General features: G+C 43.7%; 1 protein-coding gene across 1 annotated transcript in view; it reads right to left on the reverse strand.

Moving 5' to 3' along the window:
- The window catches only part of BRF1 (BRF1 general transcription factor IIIB subunit), a 214,006-nt gene that overhangs the window by 67,300 nt on the left and 122,482 nt on the right, over positions 1-24,224 (reverse strand). The window lies entirely within an intron of this gene.

The following is a 24,224-nucleotide window of genomic DNA, read 5'->3' on the forward strand; positions in this document are numbered from 1 at the left end:
CGCTGTACAGAGAACTCACTCACATCAGTCCTTGTCCCATTGGAGCTTACAGTCTAAATTCCCTAACATACACATACAGACAGACTGGGGTCAATTTGATAGCAGCCAATTAACCTACCAGTATATTTTTGGAGTGTGGTTGGAAACCAGAGCACCCGAAGGAAACCTACGCAAACAAAGGGAGAACATACAAACTCCACACAGATAAGGCCATGGTGGGGAATCAAACACATGACCCCAGTGCGGAGAGGCAGAAGTGCTTACCCACTGAGCCACCGTGCTGTCCCCAATTCCTACAGTATCTGAATAAACAGTCCAAGATAACTCGATACTTTGCAATAATTTAGTAAAGCATTAGTTCTCAATTAAGTTACATGTATGACCTTTACTTGACACCTAAATCTAATTGCATCCTTTTCACAACACATCAGGTATTCTGTCTGTGGCTTCCTGCTTGTCTCCATTCCCCTCCTTACTGTCAATGTCACGTGCAACCCTGTGCCGATTTATAAATCTCTCATGAGTGGACAAATCAAAAACACTCATCTCCTGAAATAATCTGTGCTGCTGTGAATATTATGATGACCTGATTGGCTACAATTGTTCAATCCCTACCCACTTCAAAACTGGGCAAATAAGGACATGCAGGAGATGAAACGTTTTAAAACATGTGCTCTAAACACAGTCATGGCAATCCAGCATTCTCCATTTGACAATGCACTTCAAAAATGTTATCTTTTGGCTAACCCAGGTCTACGCCAGGACTGGACGCCCCTTCCTCTGTCAGCGAGGCTCAGCAGAGTCCACAATTTTCTACATTTTTATTAAGATTGCCTCTTCAAAATAAACATAGGCCTCTAAATAAAGAGCTCACTAGCGTGGGACACTATAATGTCCCCGCCAGCCTTCTGAGGCATATGTATCAATTATCCTCATTTCTTGGGAATATCTGGGATTTCCTCCTACCTAATTGACCTCTGGCCCTTTCCATACTTTGACTCCCCCTGAGCATGAGGAACGGAAAGGAAAATGAACATTGCCCACCTGCAAAGTCTATTTCTGGTGGCACCATCGCAGATAGCTTTGTTCCAGGATACCCAAGAACATGTTTCAAGGGTTGTGGAGAAGAGGGAAATTCGCATATGGGGGAACGAAAAGAAGCGACTGAGAAGGCTTTGGGGTTCAGAGTGTATGATTTATTTTTATTTTCAGTGTTCCTCAAAAACTTTAGGCTAGACCAAAGGAGATAATACCACCCCACCCTAGCAAAAATGAGTAACTTATTTTTCAAGCTACCCAGCAACCTATTGCCAGGCTTTGAAGACCATTTGGACTTTTCTACACAGACTTTATGGTAGAAAAGAAGCTAACTAGTATACTATTGGATGTTTGAGAGTGGGGAAATCTTGGATCAGTTATGCTTATTCCCAAAATTTCGACCATTGTATTTTTGTCACCTCATTTTCCTCTTGGCCTTGTAGGGCTCCATCTGGTACTTGGTTTTATCTCTCCTCACCCCCACCTTCCTTTTAAATCTTGCCATGATTAAGCATATTCTGCTTTATTCCCTGTGTGCCCACCCTGCCCTGTTTTCCCTATCACCCTGTCGTTTTACTTGCCCTTTCATCTGCGGCCAACTAGGACTTGTAGACAATCCAAATAACTTCCTAATCCACACATTCCCCTGACTTTAATTTTGTTTTAGGTTTCAACTGTGGTTACTAAGGTTTACCATCCAAGTAAAAGTATCTTGTATATCACACACAATTGACTTTGTACACGTGGTATACATAGATTTGGAAAAATAAAAAAAAAGGAATACATTTGTGGCTTCTGGAGAGAGGAAAAGCAGAAAGCATTTCTGGGAGCCTTAAGGAACCCCCTACGCCATGTCCTCAACTCTGTCCAAAACACTGTAATTAACAGTGTATCATGAACCCTTCAGTCTGGCCAGCTATTACCATTAGTACTTCCGACTAATTAATTTGTTGCTACTTCCAGCTTTCTGGCAGGAGAAAAGGGAGAGCGTGAATTATTTAAAGATCTCAGCCATTTCCAGCCGTGGCAGAAGGAACAGATGTTCGCTATTATGCCGACGAGATCACACAGCGAGATGGCATCATTTGGGTTTAACCACTTTTTCCCCATCAGGTAATATTCCAAGGTTTGTGTTTACACCATGCCATGGAGAAAATACATCTGCAATGAGCTCACAGAAACCCCTGCAGTCTGCAAAGGGTTACAGGATAGTTCTAAACAATATAAAAGTCCATCATTCTACAGATGGAAATATTATTTACAAATAGAGAACACTGAGGACAGCTGCCAATCTTCCCAGGGCTGGGCTTCCAGCAAAAACTATTGCAGACTTATAGGCTGGCAAAAATACATCTTCATGTCTGCGCTATAGGTAACAAAACTAAATAAATTCCTTTGATCACAGCCCACAAGACAGTTTAAGTACATTATACCATGTTCACCGACCAAAGAAAAATACATGATACCATGCTACCCGAAGCAAGAACAGCTCAAGTCTAATCAAAACCGCAAATTATAAAAAAACAGTGGTAACAGAAAGCATTGGGAGTATTTGTTAGCACCAGATGTGGGGTAACCTGTGGGTTTGTTACATAAATGGGGTCCCAGAAATTGCCTTGAGCCCCCCAGAAAAATGTCACATTGATACTTGGGGCTCTAGCTAATGTAAACATTGAGACCACTGTTCTACAATATAAATTGGAGACGTGCACCCAATATATGACTTACACTCCTATGCCCACAGATAGAGCTGCCTCAACAAAATTACTTGGTAATTGGACAGGGCACACTAAAGTGATACGGTCCAACACCAAGGAGTTAAAATTTTGGGGAAATCAAGCCACACTGATAAGCTGTTCATCTTTCTAGCCAATTCCCCATGGCGCAGATTATGCAAGTCACGTAAGTGCTATTCTGAATGTAACCTCTTTTTATTTTAAACTGCTTTGCTTGTTATGTCAATTAATTGTTATTCATTATTTTTTTTTATCTGTATGCCCTCTATTTTTGCATATTTAGTCTATAATTTAATAAATTACATCCTTGATACTCTAGCTAGAAGCCTGGGTGCCAGTGTGGGACAGTATATTGGGGTCCTACTGCCCATAACCAATAGGTGGTGGTAAACCTGAAGTGTCTGGGGGTGTGAGAGCGCTGTGTTGGGGGCGATTCCGTAGGTCTATAACCTGTGTGATTGGTAGAGAGAGACTGCGGGCTGAAATCGTGTGTGACCTCACACAGCGAACACCCCAAAGTCACGGCAGCTGGGAACGTGTTCGTGACAAATTGGTCATGGCTTACACGCAGTGGAGGCAGCCATTTTATGGACTGAACCAATATTTGAGAATGGCTAGAAAATCAGTAGGAACCAGAGACATTACCGACAAAGTATAGCTGCATCCGTTCTGCAGACGGAGCTAAGTAACCCCCCAATGTAATCTTCATTACTAGTGAACGGACTGGTGCCACACTCACAAGCATTAGGTAAAACTACAAAATGGCCGCTTCCCATATGTGTAGGAGAAAGGTGAGAAGGAGATCCAAGTGGACAGGATTAAGGAGGATCCTAGCCAAGTCCTCCATTACATACAATATAAAGATAATAAAGATACACTGAGCATTTAATATTATTCTAGACTTGGGTGTTTTATCCTCTTCCAGAAAGGACTTTAAAAAAAAATCAGATAACAATATCCTATGATGAAATTAATAATGTGAACATTGATTTTTCTTTTTTCTTTCTCATCTTTTATTCAGTTTTGAAAATACAACTTGAAGCAGATTTTGTCTCTACATTGAGCCTACGAGGACGTATCTAAAAATGCATATCCTCAATCCATTTATCACATGGTTACCATGCAAAATAAATATTATAAGAAAAACTTGACAAAAGCATTGTCAAGTTTTGCCGGGTTTTTTTTTATAGCAAAAAACATCCGAAGCACAAAAGCAAAGTTATGTCTATTCCTATGAAAATACCTTGCAAAGTTACATTCTATATACTTCTCACAACAACCCATTAAAATACTCATGTGCATGACCCAACTTGATTAACTTCTGTCAAAAGACAAAAAAAAAAAAACTGACAGGCTCACACAAAACAAACGTATCATCATAAGTCAAGTAAGGCAAATAAAAAGATTATGTTTTCTCCTGGACAAACCATGTTACAATGCAAGGGGTGCAAATCCGTTTATTATTTTGCACATAAGATAAATACTGGCTGTTTTGTAATGTAGCACACAAATACTTGATAGCTTTATTGTACTGAAATTTAAAGCCGATCTAGGACATGCCCAACCCAGCTTTCAATCGGTCCCCACATTTTAAACTTACCTCCTCCCTCCAATGCAACATGGTTTTGCCCAGGTGCAAAGTTACTCCTTTTTTATACTTTGCACTCCTTAGTGACTCAGGCCCTAACTGTTCTTCTCTTAGCATTTAAAAACGTTGTTAATCGCACATGGAGAGTTAGCAGTTTGGGGATCTTTGGGGGCAGTTTTGTTACTTCTACAACTAGTGAAGCTGTGGACAAATAAAACCAGTTGCTATGCCCTACAGGATACATGCGCTGTAATGTCATGAACAATGGGACCATTTAATCCTCCGAGTTGCTGTAAGAACAATGTAACCAGGTAGCATTATCCTTGATGGTGAGAACTTTGCAGTTTTTCTGCCGTAAAACAAATTACTAAGGAATGGAAACTCTCCATCGGGGAGATTACTGAGCACTGCTGAGTGGCTGATGAAAGTAAATTGCTTTACATTTTCCAACAGATCCCCCCTCAACGTGTTTTCTAACGAGACTGTTAACTCAAATCTAAAATAAAAAAAACATTACAAAACCCTGGCCGATATTACAAAGACAGATGTGATGCCGTCTGATCTGTGATTTATGAAGGAGATGGAGAAGGAACACTTTCATCTGTGTGGTTTGACGTGGTTCAAAAGAGTGACGTTTTCTATACCCGCGGGGTAACAGCATAACTCCCTTTACAAAAGAGGAATTACCCCAGAGTTATGTGTGCAGGTGCGGAAAGCCTTTCCTATTATAAGTAAACAAGGACGAGTAACCGCCTTTATCTTCAGTTCAGCTCAACTAATACAAAACAAATCAACGTCTCCTAAATCCTGTGACCCAAAACAAAACCGCAATGCTACCCAGGAGCCATGTAGATCAATTTCTCTAAATCAATAAGGACTTCATGGCTTAATTTTCTATTCTCCCCTCCCCAAAGTGTTACGATTAGTAGCAGAGAGCAGGAAAATAGGTACAGAACACACAGACACGTGTTAAAAAAAATAAAAAATAAAATACAGAATATATATTGACGTAACACATTAGAGAACAGGAATGAGCACAGATGGCCATAGGGCCATGTAGCCCTCCGAGCCTTCTCCGGTGGCCCCCAGCCCCTTCCTGCTTTGTCCTTTAGATTTGTTTATTATAGCATATAACACTTGTTAACGTGTTACTGAAATTAAGGGTAGTGTGCAGCCCGTTTGAATGTTAGACAGCTGTCCACGCAGCTCCTGAAGTATATAAGGTTGCCTACCACTGGACTGATATATTATAAAACATGTATAATGGTTTAAGGCAGGCCTGTCCAACCTGTGGCCCTCCAGGTGTTGTGAAACTACAAGCCCCAGCATGCTTTGCCAGTAGACAACCTGTTGATAGCTGGAAGGGCATGCTGGGACTTGTAGTTTTACAACATCTGGAGGGCCGCAGGTTGGACAGGCCTGGTTTAAGGTGTGATGGACCAGCTTAGGGGTGTCCAGTCCAGCAGCAGTCGTACTCTTGGGCCCCTCTGTAAAGGACAACCTACCTCCCCAAACTAGGTCAGCTCTGTTATGCCGTTTGCGTTGTATGCGCAGGACGTCGCTAATTCGGTCATCATGCCCTGCCCAATCACTGCTCATGTTTCTGGACATTTTAGGACACTACACACCTATGGTCTTAGTCCAGTGTTGGCTAACCTGTGACACTCCATGTTTTGTTAAACTACAAATCCCAGCATGCTTTGCCAATATATAGCAGCTTATTGCTGGAAGGGTATGCTGGGACTTGTAGTTTCCCAACACCTGGAGTGTCACAGGTTAGCCAACACGGGTCTAGTCTAATAAACAACCCCTGCCCCAGACATGAAAGGGTTAAGCACGAACATCTGGAAACAGTGATATCCTGCAGTCAACGGCCTTTTCTTTATTGCACTTTCACAGTATGAAGCTGTACAGCACTGAAGCGGGAGATTAGGACTCTTTATAATGGTAATCTAGGCTGTTCATATTGTAAATAATTGTCTTGACACAAGATGCTAAATATGGCAACGTTTCTTGCAAAGCATGTCTGCCGATTACAAACACACAACAGAAGGATGTATACTTTCTAAATTAGTTTTGTTGCTTCCGCTGCAGCAGACAGAGCTATTTTCTGCTAGGACTGAGAGATAAATTAGGATTTCCATAAATGGAGCGGATAGCGGGACATTCTCAATAAATTATGGAATGCATGCAAAATTATTGTATTGTTTACCAACGGCAATGAGATGGCAAATGTCTTCTTGTGTATTTCAGCGAAACTGAAATGACATTCCCAGGAAAGCACTTTCCCAGGGAAAAGTAATGATTGTTTTGTGTGGTCTAGGATTAAACTGCTAGAAAATGATTTGGCTGTTAAAGGGATATTATATATACACAAATAATTGAAAGAGCAAAATTGCCTCTCACTTGCTGCATAATATGCCCACATGCCCCAGATGCTCATATGCATTAAATACCCCCAGATCTCACATGTACTTCAAAACTTCCCACAAGCTACCTCCTAACATGTCACTGAGACCTACGTACATGCCTCCCACACCTCCCACAGTGCAAATGCTCTGCACTCTCACCTCCGCTGATTGGTTGTGTTGCGTGACCTCCCTGCAGCAGAGAATAAGTCAGAGATAGGGGCCGCAGGTGAAGGCAAATGGGCACCACCACTGACCTACACTCCATCACAACACACTTTCCCATCCAGACTCCTACAAATACATACACTCTACTGAAGCTCAGACCATGCTGCAGGTTACAGCAGCACACTGTGACGGGGGATAACATCAGTCAGAATATAAAGAACTGCAAGCTAGCAGAAAGCTCTTACCCCAAGCTCATTTACCATCCCCAGTGCACATTCCTGCACTCACTGCTGTAAGTTCTACATTACTGCTTTACCTCTGTAATGTACTCACAGCGTCATGCTCTCGGCTCTCCACTGCTGAAATGTAATCATTGCATTCAAATATACAAATCAAACACCCTTCCACTCAATGTGGCATGGTTATCTGCAAACCCCTATCACCAGCTTTATAATAGCATAGTTGCCAACTCTCCCAAATGTCTGGTAGACTCTTGGGTTAAGACAAGTTCTCCCCGACTCAATGGGGGGGCGGCAAGACAACATATTGCAATGTGGGGGGGGGGGACAAGAACAAGCTGCAATTGGGGAGGGAATGGGACATGCTGCAATTGGGGGGGGGGGGGGGGGGGAGAGAGACGAGCACATGCTGTAATGGGGGAAGAGACGGGCACATGCTGCAATGGGGGGGGCACATGCTGCAATGGGGTGGGGGGGCGAGCACATGCTGCAATGGGGTGGGGGGGCGAGCACATGCTGCAATTGGGGGGGGGGGGAAGACGAGCACATGCTGTAATGGGGGAAGAGACGGGCATCCCAGATGGGGGGCGGGTACATGCTGCAATGGGGGGACACATGCTGCAATGGGGGGGGGGCACATGCTGCAATGGGGGGGGGGGCACATGCTGCAATGGGGGGGGCACATGCTGCAATGGGGGGGGCACATGCTGCAATGGGGGGGGGCACATGCTGCAATGGGGGGGGGCGAGCACATGCTGCAATTGGGGGGGGGAAGACGAGCACATGCTGTAATGGGGGAAGAGACGGGCATCCCAGATGGGGGCCGGGTACATGCTGCAATGGGGGGGGGCACATGCTGCAATGGGGGGGGCACATGCTGCAATGGGGTGGGGGGCAGGCACATGCTGCAATGGGGGGGGGGCAGGCACATGCCGCAATGGGGGGGGGGGGGGACAGGTACATGCCGCAATGGGGGGGGCGGGTACATGCCGCAATGGGGGGGCGGGTACATGCCGCAATGGGGGGGGCGGGCACATGCTGCAATGGGGGGGGGCGGGCACATGCTGTAATGGGGGAAGAGACGGGCACATGCTGCAATGGGGGGTGCACATGCTGCAATGGGGTGGGGGGGCGAGCACATGCTGCAATTGGGGGGGGGGGGAAGACGAGCACATGCTGTAATGGGGGAAGAGACGGGCATCCCAGATGGGGGGCGGGTACATGCTGCAATGGGGGGGCACATGCTGCAATGGGGGGGCACATGCTGCAATGGGGGGGCACATGCTGCAATGGGGGGGCACATGCTGCAATGGGGGGGGCACATGCTGCAATGGGGGGGGCACATGCTGCAATGGGGGGGCATATGCTGCAATGGGGGGCACATGCTGCAATGGGGGGGGAACATGCTGCAATGGGGGGGGGCGAGCACATGCTGCAATTGGGGGGGGGAAGACGAGCACATGCTGTAATGGGGGAAGAGACGGGCATCCCAGATGGGGGCCGGGTACATGCTGCAATGGGGGGGGGGCACATGCTGCAATGGGGGGGGCACATGCTGCAATGGGGTGGGGGGCAGGCACATGCTGCAATGGGGGGGGGACAGGCACATGCCGCAATGGGGGGGGGGACAGGTACATGCCGCAATGGGGGGGCGGGTACATGCCGCAATGGGGGGGCGGGTACATGCTGCAATGGGGGGGGGCGGGCACATGCTGCAATGGGGGGGGGCGGGCACATGCTGTAATGGGGGAAGAGACGGGCACATGCTGCAATGGGGGGTGCACATGCTGCAATGGGGTGGGGGGGCGAGCACATGCTGCAATGGGGGGGCGGGTACATGCTGCAATGGGGGGGGGGCGGGCACATGCTGCAATGGGGGGGGCGGGCACATGCTGCAATGGGGGGTGGGGGGGGGGGTGAAGAGGACAGGCACATGCTGCAATGATGGGAATCATGTCATAATCCCCACCATGTAATTCCTACATGACCACAAGCACGTGGGATGCTTGGAAGGAGGAAACACCATCTTTATCTCCACACTAAAGGATCTTTCTGGTCCCATCCTTCTGACTGCAATGTTGTAGAGGTGCACATTTCTATAGGCTCAGTTCAACCAATGTAATGAAAACTCCCGAATGCACCAAAGTAACACATAATACAAGGTAATAGATGCAGTCCCAGCGACTCCTCACTCTCAAAATTAATTTAACACAGGCTAAACTAACCTGTACTTTAGGGAGAAAATGGAAACGTGGAAAGAAAGATGGACTTTGAAGTGATGTTTTCATAGTTTTCACCATGGGGACCACGAAAAGAGGTGCCAATTAACTTTCCTGGAGTAACGGCAAGGACCACATGTGGCCGTCCACCTCCACATGCACATGTGGGCAAAAAACGCAAATCACACAAATAAACACAGTGTAGATGTTCTGCTTTGTAAAGGACACTTAGGGGCAAGATTTAGGAGCAAATACAACTTACATGCTGTACATTTGCACCTGGACAAACCATGTTTGGATGCAAAGGGTGCAAAAGTAATTTTATTTTACATGCAAGGAAATACTGCCCACTTTCACTTAATGGACTGCTTTATTTTTACATCACAAAAGAGTTGAGCCAGAAAGCCAACTCTAAACTCCTTCCAGTAAGATATAAATGATGAAAAACCTTATTTCTGGTTAAACAAGCTCATCACAAAACATTGATTATTGGGCGTTACTGAGCTGCCCAACGATCTGCTCTACACAAACCAGATGAAAGAAGATTTTCTATTGCGGCGATAAGCATCAATGTAAAATCTTCATTATGGTCTTCATAAACAGACCCCATAATCCTTTACCAAACTTTTACAAGGCTTGATAAAGGAGGAGTGCACAGTATTATCCATGGTGTGTGCCAAGTTCTTCCAATATTGTCAAGTGCCAACAGGGTTGCTTTCAGGGGGGTACAGAGAGTACCGCAGTATGGGGCCGAAGAGCAATATGGGGCCCCACCTGCCCTAGGCAAAAACAGATTTATTAGGGGAGGGGCGCACCGCAGTGAATTACTGGATTTACCAGGCTCAATTTCTAGGCAGCAGCAGCTTCTGAGATGTAGGGGGGAGGCCTCAGCACTGACTTAAGGGAATCGACACCATGTCAGCCTCCAATCCCAAGTTATGGGGGCCCCTAGGTGCGCTTCTTCCCAAGAGAGAGGCTTCTGGCTCCTGGACAGAGAGATGTGACATAGCAGAGAGGCTCCCTGCAGTGTTGATGACGTTAAGTATTTAATGACGTCACAATGGTTCAACGGAGAGGAACCGTAAGGAGAAAGCAAGAAGAAGTAGATTGTAGAGTGTTAAGTGAACTACAGCAGGGGTTAGATAGAACTGGGGACGGGGACGGGGGGGTGACTGTAGAGAACAGGGGGGCAGGCAAATGTTGGAGAGACGTTATTTTAAAAATGGGGGTGGGGTGAGAGAAGGAATGAGGGGGGCCCTGCCTGTTACATTTGTTTACTGGTACAATCTTGACTGAGTGCCCCCCTCTCACAAGACACTATAGTTTCCATCTAACCTCTGTATCCTCACCATCCTAGACTCTTCTACTCACCGCAATGTATATCCCATCTGTCTGCCTGCTCCCCACAGTAAAAGAATTGCATTCGGTCTCCTACTCCAGTGTTTACAATGTGTGAGTGTCTCATAACGTTAACTGCAGGTGCACAAGAGATGTGTAATTGTAGTAGTCTGCTATTTTCATACATCAAAGTAACATGTGTGTTTGGTTCTGGAAAGTCAGCCTATTGCATATTGGTCACTGCTGCAATTTATAAGCCTGTAACCGTGATTCATCCTGCAGATGCTGCTCACCGTTACACGCCAGGCTGGCGCACAGACAACCTCACTGTACTTTACAGTAAAGAAAACCGGAGGAGAACATATGTGTACGCACTGAGTATTCCTTGCGGAAGAGACTGCATATTATGAGATAAGTAGCAATATATCCCGATTAATATATCATAGGATTATCCTCCTACAAATCCTTCTCTAATTCTGTAGTAGTCAGCTGCCCACAAAAGATTAGCTTAATGCTAAAAACAAAAACTGCCATTGAGATGCAGGCCGCCAGTTCAGACCAGTGAAATAAAACAGCAATTTGTGGCGGTAATAACCAAGCATTTCTCAGGCTTTGGTTTGTAACATAATAAATTCAATACAACACAAAGCATTGCCTGTAGAATAATGATCCAGAGCTCATCACATTACGGTCATCACGTTATTCCCAGTTACACCTATAACAAGGATTACTATATTCCTGTGGTCCTCAGTAGGCCTCATACCTACCTGTGCTAAAATACACGCGTTTACTAGCGTATAATACCAGCACACTACACTTTGGTTTGGTCTGAATATCTGCAGGAGAAAAGGGGGCAGACCATCACATTTTGGATATCTAGCTGGATGTATTAGATGTTGCCTGGGCGGGTGAGGGGCAAAAGCCCAAAATGTCCTGACTGGGAGGTATGTTTCTCATACCTCACACAGTAGCTGTCTCCACTTTGTATAGGTGATGCCATGTGCGTAATTAGTCTACTAGCAACGGTTCTCCCCAGAAAATTTTGCCAGCCAGGTGGCATTAAAAAGTAGCTGGGGGGGGGGGGGGAGGGTCGCAGTTGTAATACTTTGCAATAATATTCATCATCATCATTTATTTATATAGCACCACTAATTCCGTAACACTGTACAGAGAACTCGCTCACATCAGTCCCTGCCCCATTGGAGCTTACAGTCTAAATTCCCTAACATGCACACACAGGCAGAGAGAGAGGGAGACAGACACACAGACAAGGGTCAATTTTTGATAGCAGTCACTTAACCTACCAGTATGTTTTTGGAGTGTGGGAGGAAACCGAAGCACCTGGAGGAAACCCACGCAAATACGGGGAGAACATACAAACTCCACACAAATAAGGCCATGGTCGGGAATCGAACTCATAACCCCAGTGCTGTAAGGCAGAAGTGCTAACCACTAGGTCACTGTGCTGCCCACATTGAAAAGTTTTGGAGGTTATTACCCACATTTGCCAGGACCGATCAGCCTAGTGGTCAGTGGTCTGACACACTGTACTGGCTGTAGTGCTCACATAGTGGTTTATATTATTATAATAGGACACTGTAGGGCTCCAAGAGCCGGTTGGCAAGTAAACATAGCCGGGTGGAGCACCTAGCCCAGGTGTTGGAAGGAACACTGGGTAGGGAGCCGCTACAGTGCCCGTTATGGTCCCTCAACTGCTATAGCACGATGTCTACAGTCAATGCTGGGCACACAAAACGGAATATTGGGGCTTTGAAATTAAATGCTGCTCAGAGGGGAAGGGAACTCCGAGACACAGAGACAGCCAGCAGGAAAAGACAGGCAGCCTGCCCAGTGAGGCTAAGAGGTAACAGCCCCCAGAAGGTTTGGGGACTGCATCAAAATTTTGCTATGGGGTCTGCACCTTTTTAGTTTTGACCCTTGGTATTGGTTACATCTTAAGTGCAGCCATTAAATGGATCATGTACAAAGATGTTTTAGGCAACAATTAAATTGTATATAAGGGAGACAGGACAAGGCAAAATATTTCAATTTGCAGATACAATAGATGGCTTAAACAAACAAACAGAAAGCTAAGAGACTACTCCTGGCGTCATGTAATTTATACATCGGGAATTTAAATGGAATCTTAAATCATTCTGTCAAAACAGCACTAATGGGTTTACCAGGTAAAGCTCACAACACAGAGCTTTTCTCAGCAACAAAATTCCTTTTAACAGCAACACAAAGATAAAACAGCAGTAGGAAAATATCAGGGAGAGAAACATTGACACTTCTATCACACAAGAGGAGGTGCCACAGTGCAGAAAAATGTCAAAGATTAATAAATCATCATATGTCAAAAAAATAAAAAGTGACATAAATTGAAAACCTATCGGGACATTAAGAAAATGGGTTTCCTATTAAAATACCAGTAATGAGTGTGCTGTTATATGCAATATCTACCCATTAATTTACTCAAGTATGTATAACGCGATGACCTCAGGGAATGCTGTATGACATTATTGTTCACGGAGAACGGGCTGTGTGTATTAATAGCATACAGCAACCCCCCCCCCCCCCCCCACCAACTCAAAGCAGGTTCTGACCCTTTAAACCTTTAATTATTCCTGTCTGCACAGTGGGGACATTTATAAATCCTGGTGCAAAGGGGAAGGGTTGTGTTGTCCATATCAAACCAACTGTCTTGTATATGGTTTACTGCAGATTAGAAAATATAAACATTTTTCCTTGCCATCATTTTTTTTTTCCTTTAGGAAATGTCCCTACGCCTGATCTTGTTGGGTCAACATTGAACCGCGTATATGCTGCACTAAGATCCCTGCATACCACAATCAAAACATTGACCCTACTGAACTGGAATTGGTTGGTTGTGGGAGATACCTATGTGAAAATGTGACCCGCATCATTGGGTGCACAAGTCATATTTTGATCAGTCCAGAAATTGTTTGTTTCTTTCTTTAAAGAGAGACACCTACATTGTTTATCATTAACTGTGTTGTCTTTAGGAAAGAAATTGTGAAAATATTGTATGTTTGTCCTGCCCTATCTTTGTGTAAAGAAGTTTGTAGAAAACGATATGATGCACCCATAAGGCTGCTGTGTGTGGTCCTTGGTGATCCCTCTACTAACTCCCCCTCTCCTACCCTCTAGAGCAGTGTTGGCTAACCTGTGAAACTACAAGTCCCAGCATGCCGTGCCAATATAGAGCAGCTTATTGCTGGAAGGGTATGCTGGGACTTGTAGTTTCACAACAACTGGAGTGTCACAGGTTAGTCAGCACTGATCTAGAAGATGTCTGATAAGATACTTCAGCCTAGTGGCAGGAAGGGGAATGACAGATGAAAATGGGAAATGTAAGCGCACACATAACATAGAAAGCAACAAGAACAACGGTTGGTGCTTCATATGGGCTGTTTTACCGCTGTTTGCAGCAAGCAGAGTAACAAAATGCAACAGAAGCCTCTTGGTAGAAATCTGTGTATAGATATCGGCAGCATGGTGGCTCAGTGGTTAGCACTTCTGCCTCACAGCACTGAGGTTAGAAGTTCGGTTCCTGGCCATGGACTTATCGGGGAAGAGTTTACATGTTCTCCCTGTGTTTGCGTGGGTTTCCTCCAGGTGCTCCTGTTTCCTCCCACACTCCAAAAACATACTAGTAAGCTAATTGACAGCTGACAAAATTAATACTGGTCTGTGTGTGTTAGGGAAATTAGACTGTAAGCTCCATTGGGGCAGGGAGTGATGTGATGTCATACATTTATATATTGTTAGTGTGGCTTTGTGGTGCACTTGATACCTATACACTAGTTCAGGAGAAGTCAGCCTATCAGTACAGTACAGACCAGTGCTTCATGAATATTATTCATGATGTAATTTCTCTAGTGAGCTTAGCAGCTCATAAAATCACTGTCTGCACATGACAGACGTTCTTTAATACATTAAGTTCGTCAGCTGTCTTACTCAAACCTTACAAGATATAATCAGTGTTTTGGTATAGCGCTCGTGGGTATAGGCTTTGGTAGAAACCTAAGCTATGGACACAACCTTTATAACACCATCACTGCTCCCTCCTTAGAACAGCCATACCTATATAACGGATAAATGTGTCAGCTACTGCAGACGTGATGGCAATGTCTCTTCACAACGTACTGTGACACCATTGTGGCGCACACATTCAAGATGTGTCTGGGACAGATCAATCATTATCAATACTTTTTCCTCTTTCTCTTTTCTGTGAAGCATTACTGGATGTGAGCTATTGTCAGGTCAGTTCTCAGCCACAGACGCATGCATGTAACATTGGACATGCCAACTTGAAATGTTCTTTTATGCTGAGGCTGTAGAGAACAAGTGAAAACTACTAGAGGTGTGTAATTAGTGTGTTGGGCAAAAATGTTACTATGGCGATATACAGTATGTCACAAAATGAATGTATAAGAGCAAGACAGGTGGTCAAAGCCATTAGGGTAAATGATTTGCCGTGTACTGTACTGGGCTTACCAGAGTTATAGCATATTGATAAAGCAAAAAATAATATTGAATTAAATATATACCTGACAAACATGGTTTTGTGAGAAACAACCAGACAGTTACTGCAGCACTAAAGTGAGCACTTGATGTATGTTTACATTGGCGGTTTTATTCTGTTTTAAGCCGATTGTTTCTTTTATGCAGGAAAAACAGAGGGGACAAGGATGTAATATTGCAGGGATTAGTTATGCATGTGAAGAAACTGATTAGCGTGCACACAACAAACATGGACAGAAGAAAGTAGATTTACTTTCACAACTAAAGACTGAACAGCAGATCAAACTTGTCCGTGTGCACGTCGCCTTAGCATGCAGTCAGTACACCTCCATATAGCCTCACATTGCTCTATATAACCAATACTCCTCCATATAGGGTCACGTGCCTCTATATAACCAATACTTCTCCATATAGCCTCACGTGCCTCTATATAACCAATACTCCTCCATATAGCCTCACGTGCCTCTATATAACCAATACTCCTCCATATAGGGTCACATGCCTCTATATAACCAATACTCCTCCATATAGGGTCACGTGCCTCTATATAACCAATACTCCTCCATATAGCCTCACATGCCTTTATATAACCAATACTCCTCCATATAGCCTCACGTGCCTCTATATAACCAATACTCCTCCATATAGCCTCAAATGCCTCTATATAACCAATACTCCTCCATATAGCCTCACGTGCCTCTATATAACCAATACTCCTCCATATAGCCTAACGTGCCTCTCTATAACCAATACTTCTCCATATAGCCTCACATACCTCTATATAACCAATACTCCTCTATATAGCCTCACGTGCCTCTATATAACCAATACTCCTCCATATAGGGTCACATGCCTTTATATAACCAATACTCCTCCATATAGCCTCACGTGCCTCTATATAACCAATACTCCTCCATATAGCCTCAAATGCCTCTATATAACCAATACTCCTCCATATAGCCTCACGTGCCTCGATATAACCAATACTCCTCCATATAGCCTCACGTGCCTCTATATAACCAATTCTCCTCCATATAGGGTCACATGCCTTTATATAACCAATACTCGTCCATATAGCCTCACGTGCCTCTATATAACCAATGCTCCTCCATATAGCCTCACATGCCTCTATATAACCAATACTCCTCCATATAGCCTCACGTGCCTCTATATAACCAATACTCCTCCATATAGCCTCACATGCCTCTATATAACTAATACTCCTCCATATAGTCTCACGTGCCTCTATATAACCAATACTCCTCCATATAGGGTCACATGCCTTTATATAACCAATACTCGTCCATATAGCCTCATGTGCCTCTATATAACCAATACTCCTCCATATAGCCTCAAATGCCTCTATATAACCAATACTCCTCCATATAGCCTCACGTGCCTCTATATAACCAATACTCCTCCATATAGCCTCACGTGCCTCTATATAACCAATACTCCTCCATATAGGGTCACATGCCTTTATATAACCAATACTCGTCCATATAGCCTCACGTGCCTCTATATAACCAATACTCCTCCATATAGCCTCACGTGCCTCTATATAACCAATACTCCTCCATATAGCCTCACATGCCTCTATATAACCAATATACCGCCATATAGCTTGTTGTCGCTCACCCTGTAAATCTATGTAATCACTACAAGACTCGGTGGCTCAGTAACACTTGGCAGGTTTCTAACCTGGTAAAGGTGCAGGAAGAGGGTACAGGGAGGAGAAAGGGGAGCGACTACCACACTACAGGCTGTATTTTACGTTGGACTGAGAAGACGGAGTTTACAGCACCACTGAATCTAGGACGATTCTCCTACAGTTTGTCTATTCTCAGTTGACCATAATTCTGCCTTTGATGAAATAAACTATTCAGAGTAAAGCATGGAAGCGGAGCAAACAGTGCTTTATGAAGCAGTTTAGTATTGCCGAACGAAAAAAAAAAAATATTACAACTTCGCAGAGGTTTTATTAGACATAGTGAGGGTGTTTGGTAACATTTCTCCTTCAAGGGTAAATTGCTGTCATCATATTAAAGGCTGCCCTGGCAATGAGATAATTAGGAGACGCCACACAGTATGACATCGCTGTGCAGAAAGTGGTCCTGCTTAGAGATCTGCTGGAAAATATGACATCATGGAGTTCTCAGATAGAAATGGACAATAATCTGAACGTCACAGAAAGGTAAACACGGTTTTATCTCCAGTATCCCACGTACACATGAGAACCAGAGCCGGACACACCTGAAAATACAGCTATTTCTGTAACCACCACGATCGGCACAGCTTAGTTACCAGCACATCAAACAGAAACACTTGATACTTTGTATAAGCATTGAGTCAGTGTTATAAGCTAGCAGGAAAGTGTCTGTAATAAGTTATCTGCAGACATTCCTAGGAACTGCAGATGTTCAGGGGTCAAAAGAAATCCTATTAGAACTGGAATACTAATACAAACGCTTATGGGAGTCTGAGCAATGAGAAGAAAGCCAGCTACAGTTGTGGATACGGGCAGAAGAATGATTAGAATCAGAGATAGATGGAATGGGATAATATTATGCAGATCTCAGAGCTGTTAGTAAACTAATAATCTGCAAATTAGGGACACAACAAATAAGAAAACTATAAAATCCAGGATGATGATGATCATCATCATCATCATCTATTTATATAGCGCCACTAATTCCGCAGCGCTGTACAGAGAACTCGCTCACATCAGTCCCTGTCCCATTGGGGCTTACAATCTAAATTCCCTAACACACAGAGACAGAGACCAGGGTCAACTTTGAAAGCAGCCAATTAACCTACCAGTATGTTTTTGGAGTGTGGGAGGAAACCGGAGCACCCAGAGGAAACACACGCAAACACGGGGAGAACATACAAACTCCACACAGATAAGGCCATGGTCGGGAATTGAACTCATGACCCCAGTGCTGTGATGATACGTTCATTTGTCAAGAACGGCATCTACTTCTTTCACCTGCATGTAAGTAGCACTTTAAAAGGGATGTTCATGCAAGCCATTTTTAAATAATAAATACATAAGACTGGCAGGCATCTTATTTTGGGCGATACTCATGCCTCAAAGTACCTCTCTGTCATTTCATTCTCCTGGTTTTTGTTACAGAAGAATGTCTTTTTAATTCAGTGCTTCAGACACATAATGGATGCTCAAAGGTTGAGAAAACCGATCAATCAAGAAAGTTAGAGATTAGGCACAGGTAGGGTAAGGTTAAATATGTACCGAAAGGCAGGGATCCCAGGTATTGGTCTGCTAACTAGGGGAGAAGGCTTTAATATTAAAACCTCAGAGAGAGCAGGCATCTCCAATAACTAACGTGAATAGTTAATTACATTGACAATCCTAGTTTTTAATGTTTTATCTCTGGAAAAGTCTGAATTAAAGTTCATAGATGTTTACTGTGTGCCAACTGCACTGTGTCACTCTTGCTCTGCAGGGGCAAACGCAGGATTTGTAGAGGTGGGTTTCCACACCACGCCACCAGTGGGCATGACCAGCATGCATGGGGGCGTGGCTATAATATTAGACAGTGCTTGGCTGCTCTCTAACTCTCCCTATCCCTATAATATACATGGGCAATGCTGCGTGCACTACTGTTAGGTGCACGCAGCTCTCCCTTTTCAAGCAGAGCTGTGTGAAGCGGGAGCAGGGTCCAGCCAGCTCAATCATACATTGCCCTCGAAGGGGGGGGGTTTCCAGGCACTAGAAACCCCCCCCCCCTTCGGTTTGCCTATGCTCTGTATACAGGATCTGCCGTTATAACTGTAGCACAGTTAAAAAACAGAATATTCCTGTGCCAGAGAGCCACTGATCAGCAGAAAAAGGTACCTAGAAATGATATAACAGCATTGACAACTTTAAAGGACTTCATTCAGCCGTATGCAGATTTCTGCAATTTAAAATGCGGCGCGGATGGGAGCAGATCAGCGTGTCGGGGACCCAAGTTGGCTGCTCCCAATATGACTGCAGACTGAACCGGAAAAAATTTCATGTCAAGGGAGGAAAGTGCGTTGTTTGTTCTCGCTAATTTAGCATCTGCATGGGCTCCAGCAGTAAATGTATGTGGGGAGGGGCGAGAGGTCTGTAAGGGACATCTGGTGAAATCTGATGGGCACGTGGAGAGGTCGCTAAGGGGCCGTAAAGTCCTCTTGTCCAATCAAAACAGTTAAAAGTGATTAGAAAAAAATATCTCACTTGAAAATTGTATGGCGCGACCTTCCCTATGGAAACGAAAATGGGACTGGAAGTGGTCAAAACGTGCTTGACACTCTGGTATTATTTCAGTAACCATAGCAACAAACAACACTAGAATGGCAACATAGAGACATTAAATTCAAATCACTCTTTTGATAGGACAAGAGGACTTTAACAGTCCGTCATTTGCAATATGCCCACATCTGCTGAGAAAGAAGCTCACGTCGAAACTCGTTAGTAGATTGGGGAGCCCATAAATTCTAACTAGACTATCATTTGCAGAAGGGGAGAATTGGAAAGGGAACACACAGGAATCCTGTATTTCAACATTTATACCTGATCACTTACTCGCCTCTCTCTGGTAGGAATCTTATGCATAAGCTGTTTGCTACATGGAAAATATTTTGAATGCCTATTATGTTTGTTTGTAAGTTCTATTAAATATTGAACTTTTATATAAGGTATTGTGTCATATTTGTGTTTTTCTTCATTTTATATCTGAATATCAAGAGACTCCCTGCATACTGGGAAAGGACTCCAGAACATTGTATGTGTGAGAACCTGGATCCCTAACACTACAGAGTAAGTGCCACATCAAAGGGGGTCTTAGTGGAAGCTCTACATCTACTATTTTGGATAGTTATTGCATTATTGGGTACGGTTCATCATCATTTTGGAGCTATGAAGCACACATGGGTGTATTGGTTTTGAAGATAATGTACTATATATGCTTTTTTTTTTCCTTTTTTGCTTATTTTAACAGAGTAATTCCACATATTATTCCACAAATATCTCCCAACTCGGCAACTCAGTTCTGCACAAGATCTGCGTCTCTCATCCACCCTCATTACATCCTCCCATTCCCGGTTACAGGACTTTTTTCGGGCTGCACCCACTCTATGGAATTCTCTCCCTCGCACAATAAGACTCTCCTCTGGTCTTTCAAGCGTTCTCTGAAAACCTACCTCTTCAGACAAGCTTATAATATTCCTCAACCTCCCTCTTAACCTCACTACTTTAGCCTATTACCACCTGTTACACAATTTCACACAAGACAACTACCCCAGTGACCAACATTGTTTTGTGAAAGGATCATTTAGCTTATGGGTCACTTTCACCTTTGCAGCCTGGCTGGGCCGAAATGCAAAATATACACTTAGCCTCATGTGTCAATCTCCCATTGTCCCATAGATTGTAAGCTTGGGAGCAGGGCCTACTCACCTCTTTGTCTGTTTTACCCAGTTTGTTTATTAGTTTACTATGTTTGTCCCCAATTGTAAAGCGCTACGGAATATGTTGGCGCTATATAAATAAATGATGATGATATTAGAAGAAAAGGACCACATTGGAAGAAACGGATGAGCCAATTATATGAACTTGTTACCTTGATATTAAGCACGTATTTCTAAATAGTGCCACGCTTTTCCTTTGCAATTGTGTTTATTTAAAGGTGTGGTAGCATGAAAGGTGTGCTGTAGTTTTCTCCCTGGAGTGCTGGTTTAGACTTGTCTTATTATATTTTAATCCTAGTGTTACGCTTTTAGTGATTTCTCACCAAAGTTCATTTAGGTTATTATTATATTACTTAATATCTGCCAGCTGCATAGTGTAACTCTTCCTCTGTATGCTGGATATCAAGAGTCATACATCACTATTTTGCGCTATTAACATGTAGGAGCTCAGATTGGCGACACGCCCTTCCAATTTGCAAATTTGACTATTTGTATTAAGTCTGTGATTAAGCATGAATGCCACTGGTCCATTTGGTCCCTAAAACTGGTCCCTAATCTGTCCAGTTTCAAACGGGCTTTAAAAACCCACCTTTTTCTTAAAGCCTTCCAGTCTCCCACGTAACTTCCTACCTTTTCTTCTGCCTCTTCCCCTCCTTCCCCTTCCCTTATCCCTATCCTCCATTCCTCCTTCTCTCCCCGTGTCTCTCTGTCTGTCTACCCCACTCCTTAGATTGTACGCTCCTTTGAGCAGGGCCATCTCTCCTTCTGTCTTCACCACTTTTAACTCTGCTCTCCAGCTACCTAGCCCTCCTCCTCGAGGACCCTCTTCCCCCCGTCCCCTCCTCTCCCCTCTGGGGGTCTCCCTGTCATCCGTGCCCTCCCTCTTGGACTCCGTCATTGGTGGACCTTCCCCTGTCCCCCCCCGCCCCTTTAGCTGTGCCTTGAGCTCACTGAGTTACTGTGCTTATTGTTTACTGTACTGTGCTGTTTCTCCTCGTATTGTAATTTTGTTTGTCCCTGTACGGCGCCGCGGACACCTAGTGGCGCCCTATAAATAAAAATTAATAATAATAATAATAATAATAATAATAAACAACAACAACAACTGGTGCTCGGTCACAGGTAAAGTGTAGCTAAAAAAATAAAAAAAATAGATGACATCATTGGTTACCCCGGCACTTTCCAATACAAACGGCAATCCTGTAGCATATGCAGAGAGGTAATGAACTTACAAGCACCGTTTCCTGCAATGCTGCAGGCAAAGTTTCTAACATTCATGAAGTCTAAATAAGCAGTAAGTAATTCACCGTATATTTAAGTGAAATGCTTAATGCAAAAAACAAGCCTGACCTAGAACCTTCAGCTTCCCGCGAACACCAAAACCTCTTCTTATTAAACCGTCAACTACAATGACTCTATTTCCGCAGAGTACCTGTGAATATAAATGAACACAAAATGCCAAGAGCCCAGACAGCACCACATCTCTTAAATGCCACAGATGCAATTAAGGCAATGTCTCAAATGAAATTCTTGAAGTTGCACAAGGGGATATCTTACTTTGAACGGCTGGTTTTTGCTGGAGGTGTATTTTATGCCAGGGCTAGCAAGAAATTAATGAGGGGACAGAAGACATGAGATCGGCCAAGACCTGGCGTGATCGGCTTGGTGTGTTCAGAAGGTAGAAAATGAAAATAATATGTCTATGCCGGCAGTGCCATCAACCTGAGTTACCTGCACAGTCACATCTAGACATCTAAATTATTAGTTTGCTAGGGAAGCTGCAAGGAAATATGAGCAAGCTATAGTTTGCTTTGTAATTCTACAAGAGGTGAATGTAGGGAAGCAGTAAGTCACAGAGATAAACAGTGGAAGGAGCAGGGTCCTCAGTAGCATATCTGACAACACTTAAAAATAGTTTAAAGGGCACTTTGTTGGCGATGCGCTGCATCTAAGGACACGGTGCACGACTCAGTCCAAGAGGTACATGTATGAAACGTTGGTTCCTTCACGTTGCCGGAAATAAGCGACTTTGCACGGGAAATTTAAAAGCGGCGATGGCTTGTAAAGACAAACTTGCATTTACAAACCATCGCCACTTTAAATTTCTCCTGCAAAGTCGCCGATTTCCGGCGACTTGCAGAAACCAATGTTTCATACATTTACCCCCAAGAGTTGCTGCTGGGAGATAATGCCAAACACATTTAGTGTTTTGTTACTTTTTAAGTGATAGATCAGCAGATATAGCATACTTGGATTTTTAGCAGGGATAGAGTATGATGCAATAAATTAATAAATAAACTGAAAAATCTTGCATTTAAACTACAAATATAGTGGAATGGATAAAGGTTTGGCTAAAGGACAGGACACAGTGTGCTGCAGTTAATGGTGTAAGCTCAGTGGAAGGGTTGATAAGTGAATTGTCTCATGGATGAGTCATGGGTCTGGTTTTGTTTAATGTATTCATTAGTGATATTATTTGTGATCTTTTTTGATGTTGATACAAAGATTTGTAACAGGGTTGATATCCCAGAAGGGAGTGCACAAAATTGGAACAATGCTTCCTGGAAAGCAAAGCTGGTCCTCACAAATAGCGATATGAAAATAAGCATCCTTGATATAAAGGGTATGCTAGACTTCCAAGTGTTTTTGGAGTCAATGAATTATGATTTGCATTCTATTGGATTGAATATTTTTTTCCAGCAAATAGGAGTTCCCAGTATTTACTCTAATTCTAAAGCATAAGTTCAGTGCAGGAAAGGAAACGGTTATCTAATGCTAATAACAGCTCTGGTACCCAGAAGCAGCAGTGAAAGTGGATAAAACAAGGCAGTGGACAGGTGAATACAAATGCCTCTAGAAGGCGGTCTGTATTCTATACTATCCACCAGTAAGTGTATACTAACCACCAACAAGGGGGTATATACTGCTCATAAACTGCCAGGAGTAGTTTGTATTGTACACTAGCCACCAGAAAGTGGTCTATTGTATACTAACCACCAACAAGGGGGTATATACTGCTCTTTAACTGCCAGGAGTAATTTGTATTGTACACTAGCCCCCAGAAAGTGGTCTACTGTATAATAACCAACCAACAAGGGGGTGTATACTGCTCATAAACGGCCAGGAGTAGTTTGTATTGTACACTGGCCACCAGAAAGTGGTCTATTGTATACTAACCAACCAACAAGGGGGTATATACTGCTCATAAACTGTCAGGAGTAGTTTGTATTGTACACCAGCCACCAGAAAGCGGCCTGTAGTTCATGTGTCTGCCTCACTGCCCTGTGATTTCACTAACTCCTAGAGCTTCAATTCACAAACAAGGCCACCGCTATTGCTTGAATAAAAAGACAGGTACATTTGATATATATTGATATAAATTTTATTTCCTCTATGTCCAAAAAAAAATAGAACCTGTCAACGAGAGCACACAAATTCTGGTACTCCTGAGGATTAATTTCCTGTTTAGATGGATGCTTGTGTTA

This window comes from Mixophyes fleayi, chromosome 12 (assembly GCF_038048845.1).
Source record: "Mixophyes fleayi isolate aMixFle1 chromosome 12, aMixFle1.hap1, whole genome shotgun sequence".
NCBI lineage: Eukaryota > Metazoa > Chordata > Amphibia > Anura > Limnodynastidae > Mixophyes > Mixophyes fleayi.